The 21367-nt window shown below is 46.0% G+C and overlaps 1 long non-coding RNA gene across 1 annotated transcript in view; it reads left to right on the top strand.

Annotated features, from left to right (window-relative positions):
* LOC148152074 (uncharacterized) overlaps positions 1 to 5886 on the top strand; it is a 166790-nt gene extending 160904 nt beyond the window's left edge. Inside the window, exon 3 of the long non-coding RNA XR_015752345.1 lies at positions 5759 to 5886. This is a non-coding gene — a long non-coding RNA (uncharacterized LOC148152074). The remainder of the gene's footprint in view (positions 1 to 5758) is intronic.
* Positions 5887 to 21367: the final 15481 nt, after the last annotated feature.

Here is a 21367-nt window from a genome sequence, read left to right as displayed (position 1 = left end):
GTGCCATAGGCTGGTACAATTACAACAGTTAAAAGACAGCTGGATGGGTATATGAAGAGGAAGAGTTTAGAGGGATATGGGCCAAGAGCTGGCAAATGGGACTAGATTAGGTTAGGACGTCTTGTCAGCGTGGACCAGTTGGTCTGTTTCTATACTGTACATTTCTATGACTGTATGGTGGGAAACTTATTGGAAAACATTCTGGAGCAAAGGATCAGTCTACACTTGGAAAGGCGGGTATTATCAGGGATAGTCAGTGCAGATTTGTTGGAGGGAGATCATATCTGACTAATTTATCTGAGCCTTTTGAAAAAGTGACTAAATATATTAATGAGTGAAGTGCAGTTGAAGTGGTCCACATGACAAGGTCTTATGTGGAAGGCTGGTCATTACGGAAGAGCCTATAGGATCCAAGGCAAGTTGGCAAACTGGATCCAAACCTGGCTTGCAAATAAGAGGCAAAAGGTGATGGTGGAGGATTGCTTTTGTGTTTGGTAGCCTTTGACCAAAGGCTGGAACCTTTGATGTTTGCAGGTAAATCATAAAAATCATTACCTCAAAGCAAATGTATCTAAGACCAGATAGCATCAGTTACAGGTGAGGAGAAAGTGATTTTGAGGGGATTTGAGGAAACCTTTTTCACCCAGAGGGTGGTGGAAGTGTTGAGTATGCTGTCTAAGGGTGGTCGAAGCAGGTACTCTTGCAAAAGTTAAGAAACATCTAGATGAGCAATTAAAATGCCAGGGAATAGTAGTCGATGCAACAAGAGCAGGTAAATGAGACTAATGTAGATTGTGTTTTTGTTGGTTGGCATAGGCATGGTGGGCCAAAAATACTGTCTGATGAAGGAAAGATACCAAGAGCCTATTCCTGTATTGTTCTGTTCCTTGTACCTCCTTTTGAACATTCTCGAAATATGGGTGAAACAAATACCTTTGGTCGTAACAAAACATTACCCAGAAGTAACTCTATTCCCTCAGAAGACGGTAATGTCATTCCTACTTCAACAATTAAGTCTCCTGATAACAAATCACATTTTACTTGTATTTTATATAATGGAACTGTAATGTAATATATTCTCCACTAATCCCACCTTGACTCCCATCAAGCTCTTGGAGAGAAAGTCAAGTCTTTCTCTAGTAAGTTCACCCTTGTGTCGCATAGTATCATTATAGGTTTAACTACCTCACATGAAGAAAGAGGAGTCATCTTCCCTTTTGACAAAAATCCTACGTATCTCTTATCTAACTTGTATATTTCTTTATTAATGGCAGATTTCACCTCCAGCCTTTTTGTTATTATTATAGCTACACCTTGGTCCATGTTGTTATCTTTTTGTGTTGTCTTCTCATTTTTACTAACTTCTGGAAGCCCAGTGTTTCTACTTCTCAGCTTCCAACATTCTGATTTAACATGGCCAACTTACAATAATAGAAGTATTTAAGCTGATGAACTTCACCTCCACCTTCAGCAATTCCCTTCTTAATCTGAGGAGCTGTTTCGGGGGCATCACCTACTGTCCATTCTCTACCCTGGCTTCTTGCCTTCCTTTCTCTCTCACGCTTTTTATTTTCTTCTCAAATGTCTGGAGGTGATATAAAAAGGTTTATTGACCAGTTCACAATCAGGTGTTATCGCTGCTTGTATTGCCATTACTTCCGTTTTGATTTTCTACATGAGTCCTGATTAGAGGTGAGGACGTTTTAAATTCTGCCAAAGTAATAATTTCCCTGACACCACACAAGTAATCTTCAATGCTTTTAAAGCCTTTTAATGCTTTTATCCACCTAACAAAATTGTTTGTTTCAACCCTCTCAAACTCAATACAAGCTTGTCCAGGTGGTTTCCATAAGTTATGTAGCTTGTGCCTGTATGCTTCTGGGCCAACTCATATGTGACTAGAATAGCTGTTTTTACCTCACATAATTCCGAGAACATTCTTCCAATGAGTATGCATTAACCCCTTGGGCTTTACAAGTTAATTTACTTTGCATGAGCAAGGACCAATCTGCTTTTGGTCACCTCGTTTGTGTTGCTATCTTCTCAAATGGCATGAGAAATGCTTCCATGAGCAAAACTAATGTAGTGTACAAAATCCCATGCAAGGACTGCACAAAACACTATATAGGACAAACAGGAAGACAGCTAACGATCCGCATCCATGAACATCAACTAGCCACGAAACGCCACGACCATCTATCCCTAGTAGCCACACACGCAGACGACAAGCAACATGAATTCGACTGGGACAACACTACCATTATAGGGCAAGCCAAACAAAGAACAGCCAGGGAATTCCTAGAAGCATGGCACTCATCCACAAACTCCATCAACAAACACATCGACCTGGACCCAATATACCGGCCACTACAGCGGACAGCTGAAACTGACAACCGGAAGCAGCAGGGACAGGCCACTATAAATGCCGGAGGAAACACCACAGAAGCACTTCACAGGAGGCTCCCAAGCACTGAGGATGTCACCTAGACAGGGGATGAAACGTTTGCAACAAAAATTTCCAGCTCGGCGAACAGAACCACAACAACGAGCACCCGAGCTACAAATCTTCTCACAAACTTTGAAAATGCTTCCACATCCTTCTCTTCAAATTTTGGCAAAGTACAACCTTAAATATCATTAGACTGAACTGTGGATTTTGATTAGAAGCTTTCTCTTTCAAATCTTCCCCATCATCTGGTTTGACTTGTCTGAGCTGTTTTTACATTAAATTCCCATTCTTTCTCTTTGTAATCCATGTTTTTTTCTGCCCTTTCTTTATCTTTTTTCCTCCCTTTCTTTCTGATTGTCTGCACTTCAAAATTCCAGTTTTTGTTTTAAGTCTTACCTCTCTTTGGAATGCTACCTCCAATTTTATCATTTCCATTCTCCTGAACTGCTGCTAAAGATTCACTGATGCATCCAATGCACTACTTGTACCATCTGGCCTCTCTACTTCCACTAAACTGAACTGTTTCATCACCAAATCTATGAGATCTGCCTTCTTAGTTTGCTGTGCAACTATATTTCCAGGCTGTAGGCGAACTCTACCAGCTTAGTTCTACCCCACAACCATAGCAGGGAAACCTTTGACACTTTCAAAAACTCATCAACAATTTCCAGTGCCATCTAAAATCTGAGCAAAATCCTGGTATTTTGTTACCCAATGTACGTATCAAAAATCCAATTTCAAATCTATATTTTCTGCATTTCCAAGATCCAAGACTTGAGTTCCCAAATTTGTTACAAAAGCCAAGCCAAGTTGGTTTTGCTACCTTGGAATTTGCAGTGCAGTAAAATTAAAAACTTCAAAGACTCTGAAAATCGACCTGAACTGTAGCGACCCAGACTTTTGAATAATCAGTTCCAGACGCTATGAATTCTCAAATTCAGACATTGGTTTGAGTTAGTGATGTTTGAGTGCACTGACATCCATGTTGATTTGAATCTTAAACAAAAGATATTGCAAAAGCTATTATGTTTTCAGTATACTGCTGAGTAAAATTAAACTATTATATAATCTACTGGTCAATACTTTCAACCCAAAAATCTTTGTTATCGTCCCATTCACCCAAGAAGACAAACAAAGATAATTAAGGGATAAGTAAAGAAAATAACAGAATTGGCCTGATTACTTCAATGGATTTCATGATGTATTGTTTCACAGACATAGATGATGTCTTGTTTGATTTTCTGAAGATGTTGTTCAGGGAGCTATTTTCAGGTCACTCAGATAAAGGCAGTATTACTTATAAATGACTGTTCTATTTTCTGACCTACCACACACTGCTAATGCAAGGTTAGGCTGGGAGCTTTCAAACCACAAAAAAAGGCATGCTGCTAGTCCACAAGGGTGAAGACACCTGCTTCAGACAGAACATTACTAAGAATTGTACCTGGGGGTTGGGTACAATGGGATGCAAAGTATCTACAATCTGATTGATATGGGGGAGGTCTTGGACTAAGAGCCATTCAGATTGTCGTCCGATTTTCAGAACCAGGAGGATTGGCGTGTTGCAAGTGAGCGGCATGGAATGAAAATTCCCTGTGTAAGGAAAGACTGTGTCATGTCAGAGACTCCTTGCTCAGCCTCGATTCTGCAGTATCCCTTGTGTCCAGGCTGAGCAAGGAGGCTCTGACACGATCCAGAATGACACTTGGTCTAAGACCTCCACCGTATCAATCAGATTGTAGAACCTTTGCATGTCATTGTACCAAACCTGGCTACTGTTCTTCGTAGCATCCCTCCTGAAGCATGTGTCTTCACCCTTGTTGACTTGCAGCATGCCTCTTTTGCGATTCCCCTCGCCCCTGACTCACAGTATTTGTTTTCCTTCACCTTTAAAGGCGACCAGTACACTTGGACCCGACTCCTACAGGGCTTCATTCATTCTCCTACTCTCATTTCGCAAGTACTACACTCCCAGTTGGCAACTCTGACACCCCTAGGAGGATCCACTATCATACAGTACGTGGATAGCTTACTCCTTGCTAGCCCTGATTTGGCTAATAACCAGAAGAACACTGTTTACCTCCTTACACATCTCCATTCGTTGGGATATGTGGTCCTGCCCCACTAAGGTTCATGAAGGTCAATCACAAGTTAAATTCTTGGGTGTTTTAATTAGTGCTACTGACCGTTCCCTCACACAGGAGCTGATTACTTCCATCTTGCGAACCCTACTCCATACCTCACCCAAGCGGATGAGAGCCTTTTTGGGCCTGGTCAATTATTGCAGGAAGTGGCTTCCAAACGTTACAACTAACACTAAAGACCTTACTCCTTATTCCTCTTTGAATGTTCCTGTCTGATCAGCCATGCAGTCATTTTTACCCTCAAAGACACCTTCATTACAACTCCAGCACGAGGCCACCCGCTGTATGACAGCCTTTCAGGTGTATGTTAGTGTAAAAGATGAACATGCCACTGGTGTCCTAACGCAGTAACATTCCGACTGTTGTCATCTGGTGGCCTATTACTCCACCAAATAGATCCTGTTGCTTGTGGCCTCCCTCCCCGCACCCAAATCCCTACTGCTGTCCACCTGTTAGTACAGGCAGCTTCTAATCTCACCCTTCACCAGCCCATACTGATATACACCGCACACTCTATCTTGGCCCTCCTTATGTCTCAGCAGACCCAACACCTAACCCAAGCTCGACTGAGCCACTATGAGGTTTGGCTATTACAGAACCCCCACCTCTCGTTTCACTCCTGTTCCTCTTTGAATCCTGCTACGTTCCTTGAGCAAATCCCTGATGTTGTCCCTTACCCCATCCCCACCCCCACCCCCACCCCTGCATGACTGTTTGTTTTGGAATCATTTCCTTACTGCCCCTCACCTGGATTTGACTGACATCCCAATTGAAAAATCTGACCGCCATATTTTATGTTGATGGTACTTCCTCTGTTTCCCTGAACGGTATCCAGTCAGTCAGGCTATGCTGTTGTAAGGCACTGCTGTTCCAGATGCGCATTCGGGGTTGCCCAGGATTTTGGCCTCTTCAGGCAGCAACGAGGCTTCCTTACTTCTACAGGGACTCCCATTGAACAAGCTCTTTGGGTTAAAAATCTCCTCAATGCTACTCTGCATTCTCATCATTGGGCTGTTATTAAATGCACTGCACACACAAGGAAGGACAGTCAGGTCCAATGAGGAAATGTCCGTGCTGATTCGGCTGCTAAGGAGGCGGCTGCATCAGCCATTTTAGTTGTTCCAACTGATGGGAAACAGGCTCTAAATAAAGTACCTACTTTCAGGACTAAGGGGATACCAGATCCAACTGGAAATCAAACTTTAGAGAGGACGCCTCTGAATCGGAACATGCACTTTGGAAGTCAATGGGGAGTTCACACTCCTCCACATGAAACCTCTGGCTAACAGCGGTAGGTCAAGTCTGTATTCCTGATTCCTTATTGCCAGTACTTATTGATTACTTGCATGCTTATACCCATCTTGGCAAGGAAACAATGGTACAGCTACTTTTAAAAACCTGGTGACACCTGGATTTGAATGCAGCAGCTCAAATGTGGCTGGATAGATGCCTTTTTTGCATGAAAAATAACAAAGGTAAAGGTATTAAATGCCCTTCCGGGACCATCCCCCTGCCAGATGGTCCTTTTGCCTGTATACAGCTTGATTTTATTGAATTACCTCAAGTACAATGTTATAAATACTGTTTGGTGATGTATTTAGCAAATGGATTGAAGCCTTCCCCCAGCACTAATTGTACTGCACATACGGTGGCGAAAATATTGTTGACTGAAGTTATTCCCCACTTTGGGTTATCTAAAGTGATAAGACAATGGACCACATTTTGTAGTTCGAATCAACACTGAATTATGTGAATCACTCTCAATAAAACAGCAGCTGCACAGCGCGTATCACCCTCAGGCAGTGGGGATTGTGGAACAGGCCAATGGAACTTTAAAAGACAGATTATCTAAATTAGTTGAAGAAACAGGGTTAAATTGGCTCAAAGTATTGCCCTTGACACTATTTCACATGCGAGTGACTCCTCATTTGCCGACCGACTGTCAGCTGCAGAGATAGTTAATGGTCGGTCAATGAGGACTCTGTGGGATTCCCATGCTGAACCCGAGAGGGCATGGATCTCCATGTGATGGGTGAGCAAACGCAGAACTACTTAGGACAGTTAACTCTTTCTCTGACATTTCTTCACTCGCAGGTCTGACAGTTGCATTACCGACCTGAGGAAGAGACAATTCCATATATCCATGAGTAAACCCAAGGGGTTGTGTATTGGTCAAGAATTGGGAAAGAATCAAACTGGGACAACGTTGGAATGGCCCCTTTCAAGTCCTATAAACGACACTAACTTCAGTCAAAATTGAAGGATGCTTGAACTGGGTCCATCTATCTAATTGTAGAGCGACTACTCCTCAATCAAGAGAGGACACAGCATGAACATCTTTTTGATACTCTTTGGACTTTCTGAATTCTTTGACGTCGGTGAATATTTGACATTGACAAACCAGCCTACTCGGGAACTGCATGCTAACACCTATCTACATATGTCATATATGTATGCTGAGAAATGGGATATAAGTAATTGTTGGGTTTGTAGCCATGTCCCCATCCATTCAAGGGAAGGAATATCTTTGCAACCCCTCCCTTTCTATCTATCAGAAACAGTGGAGTGGATGTTATGTCGGAATCACACAGGGATTGATGGGGAACTGAGAATATCGGAATGACTAAATTCTCGACATGGTATCAGCCCACATATAATCACCACTCAGTTCCGCCTTCCCTTCCAGTCCTTTCAAATAACACTACATGTTCCCTAGGTTTTAGAAAATCATGAAAGGGAAAGTAAATGGGGCAAAGCAGGTGTAACCTTATATTCCTGAAGAAGGGCTTATGCCCGAAACGTCGATTCTCCTGTTCCCTGGATGCTGTCTGACCTGCTGCGCTGTTCCAGCAACACATTTTCAGCTCTGATCTCCAGCATCTGCAGACCTCACTTTCTCCTCGTAACCTTATATTCGATTGACAAGGTCCAGGAGTGAACATTCCTGATGGCGCAACGTTTTACTGTAATTGGTCCAGAGTATGGAATATAACTTCTAATAGTTCATGGGCCTAATCCACCTTGCAGGAGAAAGTGAGGTCTGCAGATGCTGGAGATCAGAGAGTTTAAGGTCACAAGAGTTCACCGACAAGCAAGACGTTGGTTTGAAGTGTGTCTACTTCAACACCAGGAGCATCCGGAATAAGGTGGGTGAACTTGCAGCATGGGTTGGTACCTGGGCCTTCGATGTTGTGGCCATTTCGGAGACACGGATAGAGCAGGGACAGGAATGGTTACTGCAGGTTCCGAGATTTAGATGTTTCAGTAAGAACAGAGAAGATGGTAAAAGATGAGGAGGTGTGGCATTGTTAGTCAAGGACAGTGTTACATTGGCAGAAAGGACATTTGAGGACTCATCTACTGAGGTAGTATGGGCTGAAGTTAGAAACAGGAAAAGTGGGGAGAGGTCACCCTGTTGGGAGTTTTCTATCGGCCTCTGATCAGTTCCAGAGATGTAGTGGAAAGGATAGCAAAGATATTTCTGGATAGGAGTGAGAGTAACAGGGTAGTCGTTATGTCCAAAAATTGACTGGAAATGTTTGAGTACATTAGATGGGTCAGTTTTTGTCCAGTGTGTGCAGAATGGTTTCCTGACACAGTAAAAAGACAGGCCAACAAGGGGTGAGGCCATATTGGATTTGTTACTGGGTAATGAACCCAGCCAGGTGTTAGACTTGGAGGTAGGTGAGCACTTTGGTGATAGTGACCACAATTCGGTTATGTTTACTTTAATGATGGAAAGGGATAGGTATACACTGCAGGGCAAGAGTTATACCTGGGGGGAAAGGCAATTACAATGCAGTTAGGCAAGACTTAGGATGCAAAGGATAGGGAAGGAAACTGCAGGGGATGGATACAATTGAAATGTGGAGCTTATTCAAGAAACAGCTACTACGCGTGCTTGATAAGTATGTACCAGTCAGGCAGGGAGGAAGTAATCAAGTGAGGGAGCCATTGTTTACTAAGTAAGTTGAAACTCTTATCAAAAGGAAGAAAGTTTATGTTAGGATGTGATGTGAAGGCTCAGTTAGAGCACTTGAGAGCTAGACTTTAGCCAGGAAAGACCGAAAGAGAGAGCTAAGAAGAGCCAGGAGGCGATATGAGGTGTCGTTGGCAGATAGGATCAAGGAAAACTCTAAGGCCTTCTATAGGCATAACAGGAATAAAAGAATGACTTGAGAAAAATTAGGGCCAATCAAGGACAGTGGTGGAATGTTGTGTGTGGAGTCCGAGGACATAGGGGAAGCATTAAGTGAATATTTTTCGTCAGTAATCACACAGGAAAAAGACAACGTTATCAAGGAGAATGCTGAGACAGGCTACTAGACTAGACGAGATTGAGGTTCATAAGGAGGAGGTGTTAGCAACTCTGGGAAGTGTGAAAATAGGTAAGGCCCCTGGGCCAGATGGGATTTATCCTAGGATTCTCTGCAGAAGCCAGGGAGGAGACTGTAGAGCCTTTGACTTTGATCTTTATGTCATCATTGTCTACAGGAATAGTGCCAGAAGATTGGAAGATAGTAAATGTTATCCCCTTGTTCAAAAAGGTGAATAGAATCAACCCTGGTAATTATAGACCAGTGAGTCTTACTTCGGTTGTGGGTAGAGTGTTGGAAAAGGTTATCAGAGATAGGATTTATAATCATATGGAAAGGAATAAGTTGATTTGGGATAGTCAACACGATTTTGTGAAGGGTAGGTCATGCCTCAAAAACCTTATTGAGTTCTTTGAGAAGGTGACCAAACAGGTGGATGAGGGTAAAGCAGTTGATGTGTTGTATATGGATTTCAGTGAGGTATTTGATAAGGTTCCCCATGATAAGCTATTGCGGAAAACATGGAGACATGGGATTGAGGGTGATTTCACAGTTTGTATCAGAAATTGGTTAGCTGAAAGAAGACAGAGGGTGGTGTTGATGGGAAATATTCATCCTGGAGTTCAGTTACTAGTGGTGTACCGCAATGATCTGATTTGCGGCCACTGCTGTTTGTTATTTTTACAAACGACCTGGTTGAGGGCGTAGAATGATGGGTTAGTAAATTTGTAGATGATACTGAAGTCAGTAGAGTTGTGGACAGTACTGAAGTATGTTGCAGGTTACAGAGAGACATAGATAAGCCGCAGAGCTGGGCTGAAAGGTGGCAAATAGAGGTTAATGCAGAAAAATATGAGGTGATTCACTTTGGAAGGAGCAACAGGAATGCAGTGCACTGGGCTAATGGTAAGATTCTTGGTAATGTAGATGAGCAAAGAGATCTTGGTATCCATGTACATAGATCCCTGAAAGTTGCCACCCAGGTTGATAGGGTTGTTATGAAGGCATATGGTGTGTTCGCATTTATTAGTAGAGGGATTGAGTTTCAGAACCATGAGATCATGCTTCAATTATACAAAACTCTGGTGCGGCCGCACTTGGAATATTGTGTGCAGTTCTGGCCACCACATTTCGGAAGGATGTGGAAACTTTGAAAAAGGTGCAGAGGAGATTTACTAGGGTATTGCCTGGTATGGAGGGAAGATCTTATGAGGAAAGATTGAGGGACTTGAGGCTGTTTTCATTGGAGAGAAGAAGATTGAGAGATGACTTAATTGAGACGTAAGATAATCAGAGGGTGAGATCAGCAGGAGAGTGAGAGCCTTTTTCCTCAGATGGTGATGGCAAGCACAGAGGGACATAGCTTTAAATTGAGGGGTGATAGATATAGGACAGATGTCAGAGGAGTTTCTTTACTCAGAGAGTAGTAGAGGCATGGAACACACTACCTGCAATGATAATAGACTCACTATTTTAAAGGTATTTACATGGTCATTGGATAAACATATAGATGAGAATAGAATAGTGTAAGTGAGATGGGCTTCAGATTGGTTTCACAGGTCAGCACAACATTGAGGGCCGAAGGGCCTGTACTACGCTGTAATGGTCTATGTTCTATGATTCTGGATTAGTGGTGCTGGAAGAGCACAGCAGTTCAGGCAGCATCCAAGGAGCTTCGAAATCGATGTTTCGGACAAAAGCCCTTCATCAGGAATCAGCATCTGCAGTCATTGTTTTTACCCCTATGTTCTATGAGTTGGTTGAGTTGGTTGGATCATGGAATGTTTGATTGGATCTTTAAGGCCCTTTTACTGATATCATTATTGCTTGTAGGAATCGGATTGCTTGTGCCAATATATTTACAATTGAATTATCAATATACCTGTGTAACTGATTGATATCACAAAAGAGGGAATGTGGAATTGTGGGAAACAGTTAGGACTGCCTCATGGGAAAGTTAGCAAACTCCCAGGTTATAATCCAATCAGTAAACATGGCACAGGCTGAATATGCACAAATTCTCTAACTTTCTCTAAACTTCGCTGATGGCCCCTTGTATATTCTGAAATGCAGATTTCAGCCGAAACAAAATGTTCATCTGCACAAACAGGATTATGGAGTCATATGCGTTACTCAATGTTTTGGAAAGTCAGTAAGGCAACACAGATCAAAGTTCAGGGTTACTAGTATAATGAAAGCCAAACATCTAATTATGTAATATCTGACAACTGACAGAAATTAAGTTTAGAAGTCCTATCCTTTTCTCTGTAAAGGCACAAAAACGTAGAGAAATAGAGAACGCCTTGTATCTCTCTCTCTCTCGTGTTTGGCCAAACTGCTGCAGTACTATTGTCAATAAAAGTCAGATTGTTGTCAGATCACGCTGTTGTGATTTTTTTGTCAAGTCTGTGATTTCAGCTCTCACAGATCCCTGCTAATTTTAAACCAATTTGAAAGGATTAACAAAGAGATTCCCTTTTCTCGCAGAAAACACAGTTCAAAAAACCAATTCCAGTTCCTCTTTGACTGTCTCCTTCATAAGTCCAAGTTTCCATTCAACAACTGCCATATGCTGGAGTATATGGTCTCTCCCAGACTTGCTGGAACCAACTTGCTACTGCCAGAGCCTACTAGGTCCTGCTATTGATGCTGCCTGCACCTCCCCAGATCTGCTGCTGCCACCTGGATCTCCCTGGACCTGCTGCTCAACTGGGCCTCCCTGGATCTGTTGCTGCTAAACTGGGCCTCGCCGGATCTCTTGCTGCCACCTGTGCCTCCCCAGATCTGCTGCTGCTAAACTGGGCCTCCCTGGATCTGCTGCTAAACTGGGCCTCCCCAGATCTGCTGCTAAACTGGGCCTTGCTGGATCTGCTGTTCTAAACTGAGTCTCCCCAGATCTGCTGCTGCTAAACCAGGCCTCCCTGGATCTCCTGCTGCTAAACTGGGCCTCCCCAGATCTTCTGCTGCTAAACTTGGCCTCCCCAGATCTGTTGCTGTTAAACTGGGCCTCCCTGAATCTCCTGCTGCTAAACTGGGCCTTGCTAGATCTGTTGCTGTTGCCTGAGCCTCCCCGGATGTGCTGTTGCTAAACTGGGCCTCCCTGGATCTGGTACTACTAAACTGGCCTCGCTGAATCTGCTACTGTTGCCTGAGCCTCCCAGGATGTGGTGCTGCTAAACCGGGCCTCCCTGGACCTGCTACTACTAAACTGGGCCTCCCTGAATCTTCTGCTGTTGCCTGAGCCTCCCAGGATGCGGTGCTGCTAAACTGGGCCTTCCCGGATGTGCTGCTGCTAAACTGGGCCTCCCCAGATCTCCTGCTACTGAACTGGGCCTCTCCGGATCTCCTGGTGCTAAACTGGATCTACCTGGATCTGCTGCTACTTTTGGCTGGGGGCCACTCAAGAACTGGTGCTGTTGCCTAGGCCCTGCCCTGGGCTGTCCTCCCTGTGGACTGTCACAGACTTTACTACTGCCTGAGGCCTGCTGACACAGAGCCCTGTGGACTTACTCCTGCGTGAAACTGTTCTTGCCTGGGCTCCTCTACCAGAGCATCTGGCAGCACTATTCTAACCCCCTGCCCTTTTGTTTTATTCCCCCTTTTCTGTTTTCATCCATCCCAATATAGCCAGCCCTAAAGTGGCAGGGCCAAGCCACACCAATGCAGCTGCCTCAGGCCCAGCTGCTTCAGCCCTGTCATCTTTTAGGCTCTTTGCTAAGGGCTTAGGGGTCAAGGCCTATCCCCAGTGGGACATGACAATTGAAGACTGCAGAAAGGCCGTGGCTAGTGTGGCCAACCCGTCAGTCATTGTCGCTGTGGCCAAGATGTATGGCAAGGCCGTGTTATTCCTATTCTGAGTGGGTGGTGCACCTCGCCTTGGAGAAGGGGCTCACTGAGGGAGGGACATCTGTGTCAATCCTCTGGAGGTCGCAGCCAAGACAGTCGTGATTTCCAACATTCTGTCATAAAGTCATAGAGTCATAGAGATGTACAGCATGGAAACAGTCCCTTCGGTCCAACCCGTCCATGCTGACTAGATATCCCAACCCAATCTCGTCCCACCTGCCAGCACCCAGCCCATATCCCTCCAAACCCTTCCAATTCATATACCCATCCAGATGCCTCTTAAATGTTGCAATTGTACCAGCCTCCACCACTTCCTCTGGCAGCTCATTCCACACATGTACCACCCTCTGTGTGAAAAAGTAGGTCTCTTTTATACCTTTCCCCTCTAACCCTAAACCTATGCCCTCTAGTTCTGGACTCTCCCACTCCAGGGAAAAGACTTTGTCTATTTACCCTATCCATGCCCCTCATGATTTTATAAACCTCTATAAGGTCACCCCTCAGCCTCCGACGCTCCAGGAAAAACAGCATTAGCCTATTCAACCCCTCCCTGTAGCTGAAATCCTCCAACTCTGGCAACATCCTTGTAAATCTTTCCTGAACCTTTTCAAGTTTAATACTCAAAAGGGTTTGCACCAATATACAAGACTGCCATTTGGAGTATCATCAGCTCCTGCCTTTTTCCAATGGATGATGGAGTACATTTTAGAAGGTCTATCCCAGGTTGCCATTTATCAGGATGACATACTAATAATAGGGAAAACCAATAAAGAACACTTGGAGAACTTGGACATAGTGCATAAACATTTCTCCCAGGCAGGCATATGCCTTAGTCAGGAAAAATGTGTTCCAGGCACCCCAAAGGTTACAGAGTCAAAAAAACACAGATTACACCTGTTTGAAGATAAAGTGAGGGCAATAAAAGTTGACAGACTCCCATGCTTGTAGTGGAGCTCAGCACTTTACTTGGGTTGGTGTTTCCTCCGGATGCTCCGGTTTCCTCCCACAGTCCAAAGATGAGCAGGTCAGGTGAATTGGCCACACTAAATTGCCCACAGTGTTAGGGGCATTAGTCAGAGGAAAATGGGTCTGGGTGGGTTACTCTTTGGAGGGTCAGTGTGGCTGGTTGGGACGAAGGGCCTGTGTCCACACTGTGGGGAATCGAATCTAATCTAACACCATGGCCTCCATATTGGCACCCTTACACGTTCTATTGAAAAAAGGTCAACCTTGGAAATGGTCACATAGCCAAGAAGTAGCCTTTAGGGAAATGAAGAGAGCAAGTATCATCATTTAAGGTGTAGGCCCATCATGATCCGAAGTGAGAGGTGAGGCTGACGTGTAATTTATCCCTGCATGGTATTGGGAAGTGTTGGTTCACTGGTGAGGAATGCCCAATAGCGCATACTTCCTAACCTTTGGCTGATGCCGAACGCAAATACACTCAGATAAAGAAGGAAGGTTTAGCGATCATCTTTGGTGTGAGAAGATTCCACCAATACCTTTATGGATGTGAATTTGTCATTGTAACAGACCCTGCTAGCACTAATTAAAGAAGACAGGACGGTGCTGCCCATAGCTTCTGGTCAAATTCAGCAGTACGCCCTTCCAAGCACTGAGAATAAGTACAAGTTGAAACATCGTTGAGGAGGCCAAGTGGCTAATGTGGACATCTTGAGCTGCCTCCAACTAGCATATATTTCACAGGCGATGCCTTCCCTGGAACAGTCCATTCTGGCTTTTAACTTTCTGGACACCCGGAACTATGGCAATGACCCTGCATGGGTCTGCGGCAAAGTCACTGTGAGGCCAGGTCCCGTGACATATAAAGTTTGAGTAGGTGAGCAGTCCTGAATAAACATGTGGATCACCTGAAAGCTGCTACTTCACAAACTGTGCTGGAGCAAAACACCTGGCCCCTCAGAATACCTAGAAAACCTGTCAGAAACTGTGTGTTCTCCCCCTCCATCTCGCTTCAAGGAAACCTCTGAGATAGATGCAACTTCAATACTATTGCTCCGGAAAGAAGAGGAGGAAAGCCTCCTGAGACTCTCTGGACCCAAAAGACAGGGTATGGTCCAGTATATGGCACCTGCATCCACAGTTTAGATCAGAGTGTTGCTGGAAAAGCACAGCAGGTGAGGCAGCATCCGAGGAGCAGGAAAATCGACGTTTCAGGCAAAAGCCCTTCATCAGGAACTCCGGTTTCCAGCATCTGCAGGCCACACTTTTGCCTACCTGTATCCACGCCTGGGACAGAGGAACTGGGCACGGGTGAAAACATCCCTGGAGAAGCTACCAGAGAAAGACTAAGCCTAAATCCCTGAATTTGGGGTGGGGAGACGTACTGATTGGAACCAGATGGATCTTACTGATAATGAAATTCTTGATTGGGGTTGTTCACCTGGACAAGTGAGCCCTCGCTGACAGATGTAAATAGGGGATTGGGGGTTGAGTGCTTTATATCCCCTCCAATTCTATTTTAACTTAATCTTTACATTCCCCCTCACCTTTTCTTTCCATGGAAGTATTGCCTCTACCAGGACTCCGCTTGTCCCTGGTTCCATGGCCACTTGGCTGCTTTTCCTGGTGGGTGGAATATTAATAAAGTTACTTACACAACTGCTGTTTTTATACTGTGTCCTGCACCTACACTCACACAGCTGGGGAAATGAGGCAGTCCTGCTATATGGCAGCAGTGTAGTGGTATATTAGAAAGAATTTTCAAAAAACAAAATAAATAAATAAACAGGTGAGTCAGACTTCGAGCTGGGTGGTCACAGCTAATGCACTGTGCACATGTAAATAAAGGGTGACTTGATGACAGATACCAGACACTGTGCGGTCATTTCATCAAGTTACAGTTAACGTCCTGGGCTCAGGTAGATGCAAAGTTCATTTGTACTGTTTTACTTTGGTCAACACTGTTATCCACAGTTAGAAAATCCTCACACTTCCCAATTCACAACTTCAAACCAAAGCTTATAAATGGATAAATTATAAGTAATGAAAGATCGGTGAGGTTTCACATAAAACATTACAGTTCCACTTTGAGAAGCAAGGCTTGATCAGTGATAGTCAGCATTGCTTTGTCAGAGAGAGGTCATACCGAACAAATCTGATTGATTTTTTTTCCCCCAAAGAGCTGACCAAGTCTGCAGATGAGGCAAATGCCACTGATACAGTTTAAGGGCAATCCAGCTAGTCGAAAGTGAGGACTGCAGATGCTGGAGATCAGAGTTAAGATTAGAGTGGCAGCTTTATTTTCTGTTCTGACAGAGAGGAGTGTGTTTGCTCTGTGTTTCATCCAGTGCTGTCCCTATCCCAGGAGTGTCTGATGGGGGCAGTGTTGGGGGAGTCTTAAGTTTTTTTCTGTTTACACCTTTTGCTTAAAAAAAATGGAGGGCTGCTTTTCCCTGGGAAAAGGGCTGTTTTATTTTCCCGTTTGTTCTGATGTTGGACCCTTTGGAAGAGTCAGAGTTTATTTTAGCTCTGTACTGTCCCTGTCCCAGATACGCTTGGTGGGGATTAGTGCAAGGAGAATTTTGTTTTTACTTCAAATGAGCAGGGGAACTTCCTCTGGATTTTAAACCAATATTGTCCCTGTCTCGATACGCATGGTGCAGAGGAGATTTATTTATTTGGTGGTTTGTTTCTTTATTTATTGGACGCCAATTCTTTAACAAACGGACATCCACCTTCTTAGGCAATATAGTGATGACAGCCCCGCACCAAGAAAGGGGCATCTCTCCAGTTGTGATACACTCCTCCAGGATTCACATATAGTTGGCCCCCCAGATGTCACAGAATGCCCTGAAGAAGTCCATGGTCAGCCCATCCAGCCCCAGAGACTTGCCCCTGGAAAGACAGTAGACTGGTCAGCTCCTCTGAGCTCGGAGGAGTGTTGAGCCTGTGACACCTTCTGGGGCTGAGCTGTGGCCAAACCTCCCACAAAAAATTGCAAGCTTCCTCACTGGATGGATTCAGCCAGAGGAAAGCCCTACAATAGTCCCTCATCTGGGCCCTGATTCCCTATGGATGCAATGCGAGAGATCTGTCAGTGGCCAGCAGCACAAAGAGCCTTTTGTCCATTGAGTAGAAGAAACAGGAGCCATGGTTGAGATCCCAAAGGAATTGGAAATCCTATCTCATGTACGCACCGCAGGATCCAATGAGATGCAAATCCCAGAGGGTGGCCTTCTTTTCTTTGTACACCTCCTGCAGGGTCCGGTCCTCATCAGGCTGACCGATATATGACTCCAGGTCCAGCACCTTGTTCTCCAACTACTTGATTCTGGATTTCCGCCTCTTTGTTGACACTCAAGTGAATTGCTGACAGAAGAGACGGATGTGAATCTTGCCCACACCCCACCATATCCTCAAGGAAGAGAAGACACCCCCCCCTTCCTTATCCAGCCAGTCCCAGAACTGCTTGTGCCCCAGGAGCCCGTCGTTAAAGTGCCAATATGCTGACCTTGCCCAGGCACTGAACAGAACAGGCACCATCCATACCAAGTTGGGATCGGAAAATGGCACCTGCTCAATGAAGGTCTTTGGAACACAGGAGGAGTACACCCTGCAAATGTAGAGGGAGTCAATTCTGGACATTCTGACACCCCTATGTCATAAAGGTGAAGGCAATGGAATTGGGATGGAGATTTTGTCAGTCTACCAAGTTAAGGATCTTAACCAAGTCCCTCAACCTCTCCACCAATGCTGAGTATCGCCAAGGTCCGGCTTCTCAAAGGTACAACTGAAATCTCCCCAGGAAAGATGAGTTCTCCCTCCCTGATGGAGTTAAGAGTAATCAATTCCTCGAAGAAGCACATCAGCTCAGATCCCATCGAAGGTGCGCACATGTTCACAAACCATGAGTTAGAGCAGATGGCCTGGCACATGCTCCTTGACCCTCAAGATCTCCAATTGAGGAAAAGGGTCAACAGGATAGCCACGCCTCCAGAACTAGAGGCCAGGTGACCCACGAAGACCCTTCCCCGCCACTCCAGGAGCCAAGTAGTTTTGTCTCCTGAAACAGTAAGAGTTTCTTGCAGGAGGCTTACTGTATACTTATGGAGGAGCTGGGCTGGGCCTTTCTGCTGCCACTGACATTGAGGCTAGCGATGGATGTCTTCATGGTTGCAGTATGTCCCACCACCACAAGTTCAAACAATGAAACCCAACCTAATGAGCAGACAGAGAGATTCTTTGTCCCTTACACTCCCTGAGGATGATGCAAAGGAATCCCTGGCTCTGCTGAATCATGTTCCTGTCCATTCCCAGGGCCGTCAATAGCTGCCAGGCAGACATGACCAGAGGCAATGGAGGATTCCACTGATCCATAGCCAGCCAGACTCTGTCATGGTGACCAAGCACTGCTTGCAGAATTCCTGAAGTTCCCCAATGGTGACGATGGGCCCTTGTCCGTGAGCACCATGCCACTGTTCGCCTCATTTCCTTCCAAATGATACCCTGTCCTCCTCCAGGTCATTGCCTCCGGCCTCTGACACCATCCCCCACGTCGAGTACAGGGGGTGGTCCGGGCTCACCACCCCTGTCTCGACCTCCCCCCCTGGGACAACAGCAGGAGGACTCTTTGCAGGAGCCTCCAACATCAGATTAGGCCAGACTCAACTTAAACTCGAGGAGAAAGTGAGCACTGCAGGTGTTGGAGATCAGAGTTGAAAAGTGGAAAAGCACAGCATGTCAGGCAGCATCCGAGGAGCAGGAGAATCGATGTTTCTCAAACACTGACTAAAATGTCAAACCCCAATTCAGAAACCTGCTCCACTGGCCCCGCGTCACCTTCCATATCTGGGAAAAGATCCCCAGTAAGGGCAGAAGTGCTCAACATAGGGAGTGAGGATGACTGCTCCCTCATCGGTGCTACCCAGGGTGTCCTCAGGGTAACTATGCCCCTCATGGTCCCCGGCCAGCACAGGCAGCACCTCAAGGCCTTTCAATTTGTATAACGAAGGCAAGACCTGAGTACCATACCCACCTCAGCCTCTGAGTTGCCCTGGTCCAGTTGCGATGGATTGCATGGGCAGGTTTGTGTCCCCCTCCCTTAACAACGCGGGAGCAGGGTTTCTGGGGTTGCTATTCCCTCATCCCCAGGGAGGGTGCTGGACTCCATCTGTTCCTCCAACCCTGAGGAATTGAGCCTTATTTTGGGACGATAGGAAAACAAGAGATACCTCCAACTCTTCACTGTCCTGATGCCACCCTCTGCCCACCTCAACCCCAGCCAAGTCCTCCCTTTTGTCTTGTCCCTCACAGGCTTCGGGGGGCACCACTTGCTCACTTATGCTTTTAGCATCCGTGGGCACTGGGATGAACTCCAAATCCCACACCTTCCTGAGGCCTGGGACCACTATCCTTTGCAAAAGATCCCTCCCTGGGCTGGGTGCTAATGGCTCGAGTCATCAGGGGAATCCTCCTGGGCGGCTGCCCACAAATGTTCTGTCTACCCCCAGGCTTTTCTCCCTGCTCTCCTCCCACCCATCTGGTGTCCATAACTGAGGCAGCTCCCTCCTATGGGGGCTGAGGGGGTTGCGAGGAGAGAGGTGATGATACCAGTTGCAGCTGTTGGCAGTGGCCTTTGAGTCAGGGCAGTTCCTTCTGAGATGCACCACCTCCTTGCGGGCACAGCACTGCATACTTTCCACTGACCAGAGCACCTTGTTAGCCACACTCTCGTGCTCAACCGTAAAGGTGCCCTCTGTGACCTCCTCTCAGGCCAGGCAGATGAAAACCTATTGCTGGAAGGAGTAAGTGTGTCTCAGCGGGTCTCCTCCAGACCGAGTGGTAGAGGCTACCATGCCTACTCCACCTCCCTGTGCTGGCAGGGAGCTCAGATGGAACAAAGTGCCAGATGTTTGATAAAATGACCCTCTGAGAAACTACTGCCAGAGGGTCGACAGGCAAGAATGTCCCACTGAAGTAATCCCCTTTTCCAGAGAGAGGTGCACTGCCCGCTCAGTCCTCAGGAAGAACTCCACCTTCCTATATGTCTTTGATGTAACAACCATGGTGGGGAGCACTGACTATCCCCTAAGGCTGCTGCACAGGCCTCAGTGGTCACATCGGGGTGAATGTAACATTTCACCTCTTGCTGTTTTGTTCAATAAGTAAAGGGTGACGAGGCCCCTGGAGGGGTGGGGGACGCAGAGGATGCAACCACCAACTAGGAACAACTAGCCCCCATCCCGGATGTTGTTTTAGAGTGCCCCCTGGTTGCTATCGCCCCTCCCAAACCAGGACAAACATCTCCCCTCACATAAACAGTCAGAAACTGAGAGAGTCCATGGCCTCAGACAGCTGTGTTCTGACCTGCCACCCAATCCATAGGCCCAAAACAACAGTTCCCCAATGCCCAGAGGAAATGGTCAGTGGCAGCAAATAGGCCACAGCCACTAAGTAATCATAAGGAGATGGCCAAACAGTTCCAGGATCCACGATCCAAAATACAGTCACTCACAGCAGGTGTCCAGCAATTGATGTCCAGGCCTCAGTCCCCCGACTGAAGTAATAGTCCAGGCTCCAGAGATAAGTCTCCTCGGCACTGGCCAGACGGAAGTGCAGGTCACCACGCTTCTCAGGACAATAGCAGCAACAATTCCCAAGCTTCCAGACAGACAGACCAGCTGCAGTATCCAATATCCCAAGCTCCAACCCCGATCCTCAGGAGCTTCTACCCGGTGCAGTAGGTGCGATTACAGCAGTCTTCAACTGAGGAGAAATGCAGGCAGAAGTGGGTCCTGCAGATGCTGGAGATTAGAGTCAAGGTGCTGGAAAAGCACAGAAGGTCAGGCAGCATCCGGGGAGCAGGAAAAATCGATGTTTCGGGCAAAAGCCCTACATCAGGAATGAGGAATGAAACATGCAGGACACCGGGCTTCCAAAAGCAGCCACAACAGAGAATTCCAGGTTTCTCCAGGCAGACAAGTTGGAGCACCCAAGGTTTCAGGCTGTCGGCTCCAATCCGCAGCAGCTTCTCCCCGGTACGTCAAGTGTTATTACAGCAGTCTGCAACTCACTGAGACACACAGACCACCAAACTTTCAAAGGCAACAGCAGCAGAGAATCATAGGTTTGAGTGCCTCTTGTCAGGCAGACTACAGCAGCAGAGGTTCCAGGCTCTAGACCTCAACCAGCTCCAACTGCTCTCAGTTGCAAAGATGTTGCCACTTCAGCCTCCAATTTCCAATTACAGCAGCAGCAGCAGAGTCCAGACTCTCAGCACACTGCCCCCTTTAGGGAAAGTGACCCTCCTCCACCACCAGCACACTCTGTCTCCAACCTTCAAGGCAATTTTGTAGCCAGATAGCTAACTCTCCCTGGATTTTATGTGATCTAACCTTGCTAACTAGTCTACCAGGCGGAACCATCTCAAACGCCTCACTGAAATCTATGCATGATGTGGAGGAGCTGGTCTTAGACTGGTGTGGACAAAGTTAAAAATCTGATGAAGGAACAGAGCTCCGAAAGCTAGTACTTCCAACTAAACCTGTTGGACTATAACCTGGTGTTGTGTGAAATCTATATATCAACGTCCACCCTGGTCTGCCTTCATCAATCTTCATTGGCACTTCTCCGAAAAACTTAATCAAGTA

This window comes from Chiloscyllium plagiosum, unplaced genomic scaffold, assembly GCF_037043375.1.
Source record: "Chiloscyllium plagiosum isolate Xiang-an unplaced genomic scaffold, Cpla_swu_hap1 HiC_scaffold_1, whole genome shotgun sequence".
Lineage (NCBI taxonomy): Eukaryota > Metazoa > Chordata > Chondrichthyes > Orectolobiformes > Hemiscylliidae > Chiloscyllium > Chiloscyllium plagiosum.
Note: the sequence above shows the minus strand (reverse complement) of the source record. Positions and strands in the feature narration are given on the sequence as shown.